The 15,071-nt window shown below is 49.4% G+C and overlaps 1 protein-coding gene across 1 annotated transcript in view; it reads right to left on the reverse strand.

Annotated features, from left to right (window-relative positions):
- LOC119170326 (uncharacterized) overlaps positions 1–15,071 on the reverse strand; it is a 102,790-nt gene that overhangs the window by 49,706 nt on the left and 38,013 nt on the right. Inside the window, exon 2 of the mRNA XM_037421464.2 lies at positions 6,078–6,173. The gene's annotated coding sequence lies outside the window, so the exon portion shown is untranslated. The remainder of the gene's footprint in view (positions 1–6,077; positions 6,174–15,071) is intronic.

Here is a 15,071-nt window from a genome sequence, read left to right on the forward strand (position 1 = left end):
TTTACAGAGAACACACTCGCATCCATATAAACTGACAAGTATATATCTTACTGTTGCACTTGGTGGCGCTGAGTAGAGGCGTTAAATGTGACTACCGAAAAACACACGGTTCTGATACGCATATGAGAACGCCAACATAAAGATCGATGTCAGTAGCACAAATATGCCGGATCCTCAACGCCGCGACGAGTGAACTCCCCACGTATGAAGCAACGAGATTCTTTGATGAGGCTAGACGTAAAAGGGAGTTGTTTGTCCCCCTTGATCGCCTTCCGCGTCAATCCGGACGGGGATTGACTAATCCGACTTTCATTCGGCCGGATTAGGGAAGGCCCGATATGGAGTTGCAAGGCCGCCTTCATAATCTGCTCTCCACGCAATAAGGGTTCGTGTTTGATGGCGTGTTTCCGTTTTTATACGTTTTTACTTGACCATGCAAGTCGAAGTGCTGATTGATTCTCAGACGCCCACGCATTTCGTGTTGACATCCGCTTTTCATTAGTGTTGCTGTCTTTGTTGTTGTCTTACGTAAGCTTCGTCTCTGCTGTGCCTCTTACAAAACAGCCTCACAGTTTCGATGTCGTCCTTCGTTTCAACCAATAACTGGGCTGATGGTCACGATGCATTGGAGCAAGAGATGTTTACACAGCCACAATACTCATTAGATAACTCGAGTCTCATTAAAGTACGTGAGCTACGTCGCTGTAATGCGTATGCGTGACTTCAGGGTAGTTTATGTTGCTTCAAAGTTGAGTTATAACTTTCCTGATCTTTAGTAGTACAGTGCTAAATTTATTTATTTACTTATTTATTTATTTACTTACTTATTTATTTATTTATTTATTTATTTATTTATTTTTTATTCGGTTATTTATTTATTGTTTGTTTGTTTGTTTGTTTGTTTGTTTGTTTGTTTGTTTGTTTGTTTGTTTGTTTCCAGGAATTCTGCAAGTGATGATGTTCCAATGTGTGCCAAGACTCTTACAATGTACGTCTTGTAATGGTCATACAAAGCGCGTGCTTAAATAATGACTAATTATGACGCGCTTATTCATCGTTCTAGAGGAAGTAACCCCCCTTTCCGCTCCCGCAACGAGAAGTCGTTGAAGACCATTTAATAATGTAGGCTATGGTATGACGTCACGTTTTAGCGGAGAGGCCGCAATTTCGACAGCGCGATGCGCGCGGTCAGTTTGCTGGCGCGAACGTTTCCGGTATTTTCGCATTAACTCGATATACACGAGGCCCGGCCTCGTCACACTTAGCCATAACCATGGAGACTGATTTGCCGCACGGGATCACAACACAATTTCGCCGTGCCAATTTGCCGCTGCTCAATGTCGCAGATCACGCGGGGAGACAGCGTCCTTAATTAAGCCCGGGGTAAATAACGCAGCCCGTCGTATTGCGGCGTTATCGAATCATCATCCGTTCGACCTCACGAGAGTCACGACGGATACAATGCGCACACGGCGATACCTGCAATCCATGGCACGCTCAGATCTCATTACGTACCGTTGTTGTTCTCTCCGTCTTCTTCGTTTTCGCTGCTGTTATTGTTGTTTCTTCGTTCCCTCTGTAGTATAGGGTCTCTCGATACCCGGTTGAGCATCATATTAGAGCACTCCATCAACAACAGCGCCTCAGCAGCATCGGAGAAGCCTCCTGCATCCGCAGTGAGTGCTGAGGCATATAAGAAGCGCGAGATAAGAAAAAAAAAACGCAAAATAAACCGCCGATCCTCTCCTGTTCGATTCCTCGGCTCACTGGACGCGGGATTCATCTCGCTAGCGGCCGATGATGAGAAAGCGCTCCGAGCAGCGCGCGACGTAGCAGGCTCGTTCCGCATGTACGGTCTTCTTTTCTCGCCACGGATATGGGGACCGCGGTTGCGATGTGGCGCAAAGGAAGGAGATGAGCGCGGGGTGTGCCTATAACGAGCCCGGGTATCGAATCGTGCCGTCCGACGGCGGAAGACGAAGGAGGGGAGAAAAGAAATTCGTTGCGACGCTGGTATAGCGGTAGCGGCGGCGGCGCAATTCCGAACCGCGCAACAATGGGCCACCCGCCTCCAGCCGGGCCGCAAGCCGCGACCGGCAACAAACAGAGGAAGGGAGAGGGCCTTTGCTGCCGCTGGCTGCTGCCTTCCTAAATTAAAATGCCCGATCGAATGCGAGCTGCCGTCGCCGAGCCTGTGTGCCTCTCGCGCCAAAAAAAAATAAATAAAAAGAGGGGTGTTCTTGCCGTTCCCCGCCCTTCGGGCTTTCGCCCCTCGGCGCAAGGTTTTATTTCCCCCAGCTCACTTTCTCGACTTCATTCGAAGAGGAACGGGCCTGGTGGTGGGGAGGGGGTGTCTCCTATATTGCGTCTCTGGCCGCGACTGCGTCGAGGAACCACACTGGTGATGCTGCAGCGCCGGGAGGAGATATAAAAGAGAAATTGCATCCTCGAATCGCCTGCCAGCTCCCTCTTCGCATGCAGGGAGGAAGGAAGGGGGGAGAGGCGAGCAAGCCGGGCGCCGAGAGGAGTTATGATTGGAACCAGCGGGAGGTCATCCGTGTGGAACTGCCGCCGCTGCCGACGCTGCTGTTGCTGCGCTTGGCTCCGTAGCGCGAAGGAGAGTGTGTGTGTGCGGGCTTCGGCGGCGGCAGCAGCGAAAGAACGGTCGCTCGCTCCGCGGCGGCGGCTGCGTTATTTCGGTTAGAGATTGGCTCCACGGCCGCCACGCTATAACCTCTCGCCTCCTGCGCTTCCGATGTCGCGCAGCGTCGAACTTGCCTCCCCCATCCGCGTGTTACTCTTCTTTCACTCTCTCCTTCCTCCTCTCCCGTCCCACCGCCACCACGACTAAACGCTCTGTCTCTCTCCCTCTTCTCTCCCTCGTCGTTGTCGTCGTCGTGACCCCAATTCTTTTTTTTTTCCCGGCACCCACCTCCGCAATTTCCTTCCTTCCACCCCAATATTTTTGTTTGCGACCGCGCTTATTCCACGATATGCATTCGACCTTCCTCCCCACTCAGTTATTATTTTTTTTTCTATCGTTCAATTCCTTTTTCTTTAATCGAATCCTCCCCTCTTCCTGGGTGCTCGTCATCCCTGAACTTACGCAACCGATCCGACCATCACGCGACGCCTGCGGGATTGACTCTCCCCGACCGCAAGCTTAAAAGATCGATCTGCATCGTTTATTGGCAGCGACAGTTTGCTCATTTCAGCACCCAGCTCGTACCGCTCCCCCTTCAATCTTATTATACAAAGTTCACCACGCTTTTGTATGTGTATGCTTAGCCTGGTAACAAATAAACAAGCAAACAAACACAAATGTAAGCACGCACTTCTCTCGCTTAAATGCTTTCCAAACGTGACCCGCGTGCATTGCACCTAACTTCAACTGACAGCCATCCCAGCGAAACCCGTATGTCGTTTTCCTTTCCGAGCTTCTTCTGGGCGCAGGCGAGACATAACCTCGATTCGCGACGCACCTGTTTCTGACAGTCATGCAGCAGTCATATAACGGCTATATTGATCTTGCTCATACCCCGCAGCGGGAGCGGGGCGAGCCATCGCGTTGGTAAAGAACCCGTACAGTATGGAGTATATATATACGGCTCGGCAGGAGCCCATATCTCGTCGTCGCCGTCACGAAGGCAGAGAAAGGCCCAGCTATACAGCGACCGTTTGCTTTTCTCTATCGTGCGTTGTGCTCGCGTCGTTTCATCAGTTCGCCCACCCTGCCATTGTTTTCAGACGGCATTATGTCCCACAGATTCAAGTAGACACGTCCAAAAAGCCTTCCCCCAACTCCCAAAGCTACACCCCACGCAGCAGCGCAACATACGTCTACCCGCATTACTGGCCTCGCCAAACTGTATGCTCAGGTACACAAGCATGCGTTGCAAGGTCAGGCTGGCGCATTATAACGTACACCATCACTCGCTCATCGCCATATATCTTAACCGTGGACTTTGTGGCCAGCCTCTTCATTCGATACGCTATATAGCCTGTCACAAAGTAATAGGTGGGCGATCATCAATAGTTGAGCAGCCATTCGATGCGGGACGGGTATACCATTCATGTGAGCGAGCGATCTCGGCGCCGTATCAGTGCTCTCTATATAGCTTGACATCCCAATTTGGCGTGAGCCTACAGGCATCGACTCATTATATTGTTTTGTGCGCGTGTCACGTCAAAATGAGCTTGCTTCAAGAGTGCCCGATGATGCGGACGAGTAATTACGGCGCCCCGAAAGCGGTATTGTGCTTCGCCCGCTGCAAGAGCATGATATGCATCTACACAGGAAACTTCCATATCGCGTCCGAAACTTCATAAAAGGAACGACAGAGAAAAGGTATAGAAAAGCGGAGATATCAGAAGAAGGTCATGCTTGTTTTGATTGGGACGTTTTTATTCTTTCGGGCTTGAAGAGAGTAATGGAGTTTTTAGATAAGTGTGTATGTGGCCAGGAAAACGGAATGAAATGAAACTTGCGATATAAGGTGTTAGATCGAGGCTACTTCAGTAACACTAGATATACTGTTCAAACGCACGCACACGCGCTTGAAAACAACCATTTCAGGCTAAGCCACGGCTGACATCACCGCGTAGTTTCAATGTTGCAGCTTTGGCACCGTTGAAATGAAGCCTACTGCGATGGTGGCCGCGTCGCTTTTTGAGCGCTAATTTGCACAAAGTTGTACACGTGACATTTAGCGTAGCCAACACGAAATGTTATCAAGTGACACACATGGTGTCTGGCACAAAGATTTCGGTGTGCTATGTAGGCTCCGTGTAATTGCAGATGACCTTCAAAATCGACCTGTATGACTCTCATTAAAAGGTTCATTCCGAAAATTCTGACAGGTCAATCACGCGTCGGAATTCGTGCGCGCGTGTCGCGGCCACTCAAGGCACTTAATTAGATTCTCTGTTTATCAGCAAGGAAATTGGTTCTGCTAATAGAAATCGTTCTCGGCCAAATGGGACTGTACAGCGGAGCCATATATACGCACCATCTCATAATGGTCAGATATCGAAAAACAATTTTGGGGGCGACGTGGTTCAAAAAGATAGAAAGAAAACATGCGTCTTCATATCATCATTTTATTGCGCAGCGCCTTAATTAAACTAGGAACTGAATAAGAGAGCAGGTGCGTGCGGTGCGCAGAGATAGTAAGTACATAATAGAAAATCTGGTGGGCGGGAGCAGCGGGATGATTGCGATGGTTTACCTAACTATCGCAATCATTTGGTTTGCTGAACCAAACGCAATCAGCCTCATACGTGAACAAGGTCGCATTCCTTTCTCGTAGCACATTAGACAGGAAATCTATCGTAGCCCGTCCACGTTGAACTTTAATAAAATATAGCCAAGCTCTTTTGTGTGTGTGTGCTGCAGTCTATAACAAAAGTTCTTGTTCTTTCCTGTGTGCGATTTGTGCGCGTTAAATTCACACTTGTTTCAACTACAGTAAATATAAATTAACAGCGAAAGATATTGCATCACACTGCGCCATGAGTAGAGGCGACAGTTTCGTTACCAATTACATGTTGGCTACATATCTGTTTACTTTGTTTTGTTATTTTGTGTAAGCGCGTCGGGAATTATTTATTCTGGGTATATTTAAGGGATTCCATGTGCCTCTTTACTTGTTACATTGTAACTGCCGCACATTGGATTTCACTGAAAATTTCTCTCCTTCTTAAATAGGGAGGGCAAGTAACAAGGACCCGAAAAGGAAGGCGAAGATCAAAATAGCGCTACCGTTCTTCTTTGTGTACTTAATCATTGGGCTACTCGTTCAAGTACTAATTGCTACAAGTTCCCCAAAATTTTGGCTCTTTTCTCTGCTGAAGTATTTCACGTCATCAAGTGCATCTTTACCGTCAAAAATAATGTAGAGGTGACTTCTACACTTTCGTGTTTATCTCATCAAGCTATACTATCGGGTGAGCTCCGTCCCACTTGTGTTGAGCTTTCGTTTGTGACTGCGCGAATGCTGCAACCAACCAGAAATCTATGCCAGACGGCATCGAAATGAGATGCATGCACAAAAACAACGCACTCCCGGAACGCTCACCTTATTCTGCTATTTCCAGCCAATCATTCTTCCACTCCGGGATGCATCGCTGTCGATTTGTCCTGCGATTTTGGGAGTGGGGCTGCCCACTTGAACCTGCAATAAAAGGTGATAAATACGTTAACGTGATATGTTGCGCGTGATGCGACTGAGCATTTTCTCAACATACTCACCGAAGGTTGCATTATGCATTACCAAGATTAGGTACGCTCACAGTTTTGAGCAAAACCAGTCGGTAAAACGAAACACTAAATGCCCGAGTTTGTCTAACGATATTCGAAAAAACTGGGCAAAAGATTTTGTTACGACTGATTAGTGACGTTTAGGTGCACACTAAAAAATCTCGGGTGGTCAGAATTGTGACCATATACGCGTCATAACTATATTATGGCCCTGGCAAGTAAAAACTCCGAATTCTTAGTACTTCTTTGTCTTTCGTTACTAACTATTGCCCTCAAGATATATGCTTGAGCTCCCCGCGACGGTGACACCAAAACACCGAAAGCAACCTCACTGTATGCGCTCGCGTTTGTAAAGAGATTCACTTTCACTGGGTGCTTGAAACCACTGCGATATGTGCGTCAAAAACACACTTACCCGTCCATAAGGGCGTAATCTATTGCGAGAACGGGTTGGCACAAAGACGGTCGGTACGGAATTGTCCGAAGCTGATAAGATTACTAGACTAAGTACAGCGTCCAACGTCTCTTCCCGTGCAAAGAAAAATAACATACGCCGAGCCACGACACGTGGGAAGAAGGGTATTCCGGCTTTTAATCAATAACATAGCCCGCGGTCCCAATCCCCAGAAATGCTTCATTATCTTTATTACATTCCAACACTTCGCCGACCTTAATTATTGAACGAGCTCAATATCCGCGTGAGGCCAATAAAAACATGTCGAGCTTTTAATGAAACGTCATCAGTCTCTGAAATAATTTAATTAAGGCGAGCGCACTGCACTTCTTATCTGCCTCTCGTTCATGACTTTCATTGTGACTGTGTGTGTGAAATTGGCAGTGACGCCAAGACTACAGCACGAAAGATAAGTCTAATGCTTATCTCGATACGAAAAACTTAATCTGCGCGTCCTCCAATGTACTTTGCTTTTCGTTGTCTTTAATTGTATATCCACTTGCCGTTTCCTTATTGCTTTCACGACACGAACTTTCATGCGCAGAAGTTCTCAGCGTAACGTGACACGCCTGGAAGTGTGAACGTTGTAATAAGCAAACATGCATCATCGACTCCAAAACTGATTGTTGCTAATGTCGAATTAAAGGTGTGCTGTCGCAAGGAGCGCTCAAACGCCCTAAACTTTATGTTCATCCGGGCAAGCTTTCAGAGTTTGTTGGTAATATTCAAACAGTGTGTGTCATAGAGTTGAAGCTTGACAGCAAGGTTATCTTTAGGATGCAAAAGAAAGGATTACCATGCTGCACCCGGTAACGGATAAGAGTTCTGCCCTGACTTCTCGCCATAATAGACATGATATAAATGATTTGATTGCAGGAGAGCTACTATCTTGTTTGTCAATACACCCAAGCTGTTATAACTCAGCAGTTATAGTATCGAAATTCTAAGCTTGAAAAAATGTGGTTTTGATTTCCGCTCGTGACGGTCGCATTTTAGGGAAGGCGAAATGCAAGAAACAATTGTCTACTAAACTTAGCTTTAAATAAAGCAAGGTAAAGGGGAGGGATCAAAATCAATCCGGAGTCTCTCCCCATAGTGTGCGTCAAAATCATATGACCGTATAATACAACCTCCGTGCTACAAGCGGACTCACACCCTGTTTGGGATAGTCCGCACAAGTTATCTTAGACTGCTGAAACGCACGTACAGGCAAATAAATAATAAAGCGTGCAAACTGTGAAGTGAGCAAGCCAGCGAACGAACAGGGCAAGGAAGAAGTGAAGCCACGCTGCAAAAACAGCGCACGGGGTCGTGGCGTCGGCGTTGTCCGTGCAACCACGCACCTACATCGGCAGGCGCTTTACAGGCCGCCTCGTTGATGCCGGCTATTATTACGTTTGGGCGGGAAAACCGCTCCCGGGTGCCATTATTTTGACCCCCTGCACCATGAGCACGCCCATCGTCTCCAAGCACGCAAAAAATAATAATAATAAAATAGAAGAGCACGAAGATGATGCTGACAGTGGAGGCAAACTAGCCTAATCTCATTCCCTTGTTGCGGCGCGAGCATGGCAGTGTTGAGAGATGGGAGACTCGTTCATCGCCCAATCCCGAGAAAGAAAAAAAGCCCTCCTTGTATATCCTGGCACGTCTCCCTTTCTCCCTTTCTCTATTTCTCCCCATTTATTCCCCCTTTCCCTCGACATGCCAGCTCATCTGCCCTCCAAACTCCCTTTTCGCTGCTTCCCGTTCCTCCGCTGTCCTTTTTTCCCCTTTTTGCCCCATTTTCAATTTTGGCTATTCGTCCAAGCCTGAACGACAGACGCCGTCCTTCCCCCATCCCGTCGCATATATTCCCGGCAGCGGCGAGGAGCGCGAATTAGATCGCGGTTATGGGCAATTCGGCGGTTGCCCGGACCCCATTGCGGCACGCCTCGGGATAAGAAACTCATCGGCGTATACGCGTTCCCCTGGCGCCTCTCGCGATGCCAATCGAGCACCGCTCTGCTGTGGCTGATTCGCACAGCCGTTTCTGCGCGGGACGCCGGGGCAACGAATACTGCTCGAGAGTACCTCTTGCTTTGTTGTTCGTTGCTTAACCTTTTCTTACCGGTTTCCCCTCCTTCTCTCTGTATATATGCGTGCGTGTGTGAACAGCTTACTTTCTCTCCCAGTTACGTATAAGAAAATAAATATACTTCTCGACAAAGTATTTTACTCTTATTGTTGTATAGCATCGTTCTGCGTGAATTCGCGCAATGACTACTTATGTAGCTTGCAACGATGACCACAGTGAGCGAGTTTAGAATGCTCTTTTTTTTCTCTAAACAAAACAAGCAGTGACTGGCACAGTACGTCGCAAGAATAGAGCCATGTGTCGTTACACTTAAAAAAGAAAACGTAAAAAAAGGGAGAGGAATGACAACGGCACGTGGTGGAAACAAAATAGCCCATTTTCGTTAATACACCCCAAGATGTTTGTTCACCTCTAGGCGTTTGGTTATACTGCAGTGAAAATAACATGGGTATTCCGTTCGTTTACCGCTCACCCGTAATCTTTAGCTCATCTGCTCACAAAACGAAGAACGACTATTTCCTTGTGCAGACCCCCCCACTTTGAATAAAAAATAAAAGAATCCAAGTAAAAACAGCACTGCTAGCGTTCAGGTTAGATGCTGTGCCCGCATTTCTTATAGCACTGCAAGGCATTCTAAAGTATGCAGCTAGGGCATCGGACGAACTATGACGTCCGTCGCACCTGCGTCGTGGCGTGTGAACAGCAAAGCCAAGTTGCACGCTGCGGCCTCGTCCTCGCACGGAGAGCTCCAGCTGCCGCTTCAATATTCACAGTGCATTTCCCTGATCGCGCGGCTAACCACAGACGGCTCGGCGTGAGGCATCAATGATGCACGGATCAGTTTCGCCGTATGATTCATTGTCGAGCCGCGGGGAATTCTTTCTCTATTCCTTTCATGGCACCACGTGACGATGTATGGGGACGCACGAAAGGACCAGATATATATAGTAAACGCATGCTAGAATCCGATGTCGCATGCAAAACCCGATCCACCATATATATTGCCGCTATATCGAGAAGCTTCTTTGCAATAACCCGACGGATCTGTAGAAAGGAAAGAAACAAAACAGAGGAACGAAATATGAAACGAAAAGGTTCATCCTCCAGTAAAGGATCGAGCGGCCGACGAGGAAATGAGAAAAAACCCGCGGCCCCTGCGAGTCCGTGACACCCTCCGCTGTTGCTGTCGAACGGCCGCCGCTGGTATGCGGCCGAACGCAATATGGGGCTTCGAAATTGGAGCTGTGCGTGCCGTCTCAATCAGACAAGCGTTATTCGCGCTTATGTGTGCTATGTGCCGTCGGTGCCATCTCGTGCATATTTCCTGGCTACGCGTTTTTCTCTTCTGCTGCTGTCACTCGTTTTCCCTGCATTCATTCGCTCGACACCGTTAGTATACCGGTAAGAGCAAACCAATTCGCGTACGTCAGTATACAGCGAGCGACGAAGTTTTGTCCATACAGTCGCAACATAACACGGATCTGCTGTAGAGGGCTGTAAAGAAAGAAAGCAATGGAAGCGAAATGTGGAGGTAACCTAAAACAGCAGCAGGTATGATGGCAGTGAGGCAATGTCAAGGCAAGAAAAAGAAAAAAAGGCGGGTCAAACAAGTAGTCAACGCCTACAACGAACATCCAGTGGCGTTGTAGGGAAGAAAGAATAAATGCCCCAGGGCGTTCAGCAATAGCCGACGACGGAACAGACAATGCTCTCAGAGCAAAAAATGAAGTCGTGTGTGTGTGTGTGTGTGTGTGTGTGTGTGTTTGTGTGTGTGTGTGTGTGTTTGCGCGCGCGCTCACGGCAGCTCGCAGCACAGCAGGTGATCGTGGTCCTGTGTGTATATATATATATATATATATATATATATATATATATATATATATATATATATATATATATATATATATATATATATATATATATATATATATATATATATATAGTTGCTTTAGTTACTCTCAGCAATGTCGGCATAAACCATAGTGAGGGAAAGGCACGCACTTATAAACGAGCAGCTGGAAGGGCTGCCATATTTGACACACGGGGCGAAGCGCAATGCGCGAGACACAAGCTCGTGCACGCTGCCACCCTTGCAGGCTCACCACGTGATCAGGCGAAGCGATGGTGGAGAGACGACTCCTATTGGATTGCCGTATTCCGGTAGCAGCGCTTGTGGTGAGACGTCGACGCCTCGTCGGCGGGGGAACACGTGATCATCACGTAAGCGGGCTGCCAGGATGACGACGATTCGGCACGCACTACAAAGGCAGCCGCCTTCTCTGCCACAACAGTCAGCGGCACGCAGCATACATATGCGCTGCCCATATCCTCTGTGGCTACCAGAGTCGGCGCGGAGAGACCTCATTGCCGCCAATATGCGTGTCATTTCACTGGCGCAGGAGGTGTCAGCAGGGAAACACCTTCTCCCTACTCGCCTTCTCTCCCAGCGTTGCTTTCAGCTTTCTGCACATCCACGCCATCACATCTCTTCGCTCATGGCCCTCCTGGATAACGTCGCTACAGCGATCTCCTCCCACCTCGCACTACAGCTAATCCCGTCCGTCCCACCTTCAATCTCATCCTCCCCTTCGGCTTCACAGTGGCGGCTGCTTTCTTGACGCGAGTGCCGCAGAAGCTCGCGACCCGCTGTTGTCCGGCCTGACGCTGTTTGGAGGGATGCGACCGCCTTTGGCAACTGAATGGCTCGGATGCCGGAGGTGTCGTCTGCAGGCCCGATCTCGCGTGGCCGAAGCAGCGCGGAAGACAAAAGTATTACGGCGCGCGGTCTCTTTCTTTTCTTTGCCCAGGGCTCTCGGTCACGCCACTGCAGCGACGGGGTGGCCCGCCGTGTATTGGCCTTCCAGAGGCAGCCTCAATTTCGAGAAAGTGGTTGTTCGTGTCGTCGATAGATCCTATATCGCCCTAGGCACTAGGGTTATTCCCTCATTTCGCTTCCTTTTCTACAATCTCCTAAGTGCGGATTCTTTTTTTTATCTATTTCGTATTGGCACCAAAACACCTCCCTTTTGTCGCAGGACACCCCCCAGCCACCCTCGTCTTATAGTTTTCTCTTTTTATAACTTTTTTTCTTTCTGGTCGCACACTTGTTCTGCATGCACTTTAAATTGACTTGGTAGATATAATACGTGGCGAACATATGTTATCTTTGCTAGCGTACTCCATAAGCCTCGTGCATTTCGGTTGGCTCCTATGTTTGAAATCTTGCTTCATACTGAGGCGCCTGCACCATTTCTATATCACTGACACGCTTTGTGACAAAAGCATTCGTCGAAAGCTCAGCAGGATTCGTTTGTTCCGAAAGCGGTCGCAAGCATGTTTATACTGCTTGGTAGTGTAAACCTTCAAAGAATGGTGCAATTGGAGAAAGCATGCTACCATTGTGATCAACATTACTTCTTTCTTGATTCGACCTATCGAGTACGATACCTTTTCGCTATAGTTCAATAAAGCAAGTCGAGTACAGTCAACAGTTCTGGGCATATTTCATTCTATATAAGCTGGGCGTGCATTCATTTACACCACACAGTTTCGGAGACTGCGGCGGACATCGTGGAGGTGGCTTCACTGTCCAAGACGGTTTCGTTAGAAAAGATGTCCGGAGAGCGAACACGATGACAATAAAATAAGCAAGTCATAGAAGACAGTTCTCTCAAACTATGCGTGACCTTTCGCTCTGACATCGCGATTGATGCGATATTTTTGTAATGTCGCTAGCCGGCACGAATGAGGGACAAATGTTTCCTTCTTGTAAAAACCATGTAGACTCCCATCACAGGATCGTAGGCCATTATTCCAATTCTATAAGCCATAGAACTTCAGTCAGTCTCAGCACAGATTACAGACAAGACCAGTCGGTGGCAGTTATTTTCTTTCTTAAATAAGCGCGACTAAGACATAACGATCGGTCAACTGCATAATGCTGACGATATGTCGGGAGAGAGACAACGAAGATCAAAACGACCTCCGGTTCACGTTTGCACGCCGATTCGCGAAGCAAAAACACGCTGGCGCACCTGCAGGTCACTCTCGACGGTGCGGAATGACGAATGCACTGCCTGACCGGAGTACACCTCGTGAGACGGGGAGTGGGCGTTACATACATTTGCTTCACCACTCAAAATGCAATTACGCATGCGCGGCCGCTCCTCTGGACTTCGTCTGTGATGCCACGTACGAGAGGCCCCGTTGCACGGTCGTCTATGGGCGAGAAAATTAAAAGTGAAAACGAGGCCTCGGAGCACACCCATTCAAGACTGTGCGAACGCCGCTCTTCGCTTTATGTCTTTCTCTTCGTCCCAGTCGCCCAGAGAGAATCATCGCGTATGCGCAATGTTCTCTCCTATTCATTCATTGTGAGGCGTGCCTTTCCCGAGCTCGATTCGCAATTTGCCCACTGGTGCCACCTCCCGCCGTGAAAAGAGCGAGCAAGAATTAAATAAAAAAGAAAAAAAATCTCGTTGGACATGAGCTGAGGGAAAAACTAACTAAAAAAACTAACGCACGAAAGTACGAGAGGTGCAGGAAGAAGGCTGGAGTAAGGGGAGGTTTCTGGCCGACGTTGTAGGAGCACGGGCAGCGGCGGCTCTCATTCACCGGACGAGTCTCCCACCCTGAGCGCTGCCAAACGCAGCAGCAGCAGGTCGATCGCAGCTGAAATCATGCTCTCACGCACCATTACCTGCCGTTCATACATAACGAACGTCGAGGAGCGCCGGCGAACGAAAGGGAAGCACGGGGACAAGCGACCACCGCCGTTATAGCGCGGAAAAACGCGCTTCGCAGCCGCCGCTGCGACGTGCGCTTCTTGAAGCGCGGGAGTGGAGAGCATGGCCGACATGGGGGGTAAAGCAGTGAAAGAGGGGAGAACTTCGCAATCCAATTTTGCGAGCATTAGAGAAAAAGCACGAATGGCCGCCGGATGAAGGCGCACGGAATGGGGGGGTGGGTTTTCCGTCGGAGGAAAAGTAAAGGACGGGATAATGGAAAGTAGGGAGGAGGGTACACCCCCCCCCCCCCCCCTCGCACTCACACCGCCGAGGCTTGGCTCTCTGGACCGACGTCCGCAATCGGCGCAACCTGACGGCTGGCTGGGCGGGTGGGCGCGCGTGTGCTGTGCATTCACGCTTCGATGGAGCCTCGTCGAGGTTTTCGCGCGGCGCATTTATATCTCATACGCGTGCACATCACGAACCGCGCGTGATCGCAGACAACGGGCGCGCGTTTCATGCATCTAGATTAGAAAAAAGGGAGAGGAGAAGCCGGAGTGAGGGACGAGCGGAAGTTGAGGCGCGGTGCTCCGAGCAGACGGGAGCGCGCGCCGGGCAACGCACTCCTAAATATGAATGCGGGTGCGTACTGATTTCTCGCCCATGCATAATTGAGCTCGTACATCCCGCTATAGTTCAAGGGAGAGTGAGTGGCGCCGCGAGGGGCAGTGTAAGAATTGGAGGTGTAGTGCAGGTGACGTCGTTTTTTGGCAGTAGACATTACGACGTCTCTCGTATATTCCGAACCACCCCACGGGCACCGCCACTCTGCCTAACGTTTCCTGCCCCTCGAATGTCACCCCTGGTTTTTTTTTTTTTTTTTTAAGCCGGCATCCGCGTAGCCCGTCTGCCCCACCATCCCCTCTCTCTTCGCAGGCGAGTTTTCGCACACAAATTCCGCCTTGCGTCCAGTTGCCACCGTAGCTGAATCATGCTTCCGCTGTTGCCACTAGCTCTGGCACTCGAGCGCGCGAGAGAGCCATTCATTAGGCCGAACGCGACGCGCGCGCAGGAACGGCTTGCGCCCAACACCCGTCGTTTTTTTTTCCGCTCCCCATCCTCCCACCTCGGTCCACATCGACGGGCGTTCGGAGAGTTTGCTCGGTACAGTGGCGGTGGTGGTGTCAGTGCGTGCGGTCCGGCCAGCCGTGTAAGCGCGCGGGTCTCCTGCGCGTCGCTTCTTGCTATGGATATTGCGCCATAAATATTGCGTCGCGCCTCGAACTCCGGCTACGGCATGGCCGACCGAGCGTGAGCTCGCAGCAGTTCGGGATGCCGATGTGTCCGCGTTCTCTCTAATGCAGCAGCTCAGCGGTCCCCTTCTCACGTCCGCTCCAGGCTTGCGATAGTTCTTTCGATATAGAGATATAGCATAATGCAGGCACCGTTGCTTGTGCTACTGCTGTTGCTGCTGCTAGTGCTGGCGTGGCAAAAAAACAAGAGCGTCTTTCCATCGCCGCACGAAAAGGGTGCACGTTGTGCGCTTACATACGC

This window comes from Rhipicephalus microplus, chromosome 2, assembly GCF_043290135.1.
Source record: "Rhipicephalus microplus isolate Deutch F79 chromosome 2, USDA_Rmic, whole genome shotgun sequence".
In the NCBI taxonomy this organism is placed as follows: Eukaryota; Metazoa; Arthropoda; class Arachnida; order Ixodida; family Ixodidae; genus Rhipicephalus; species Rhipicephalus microplus.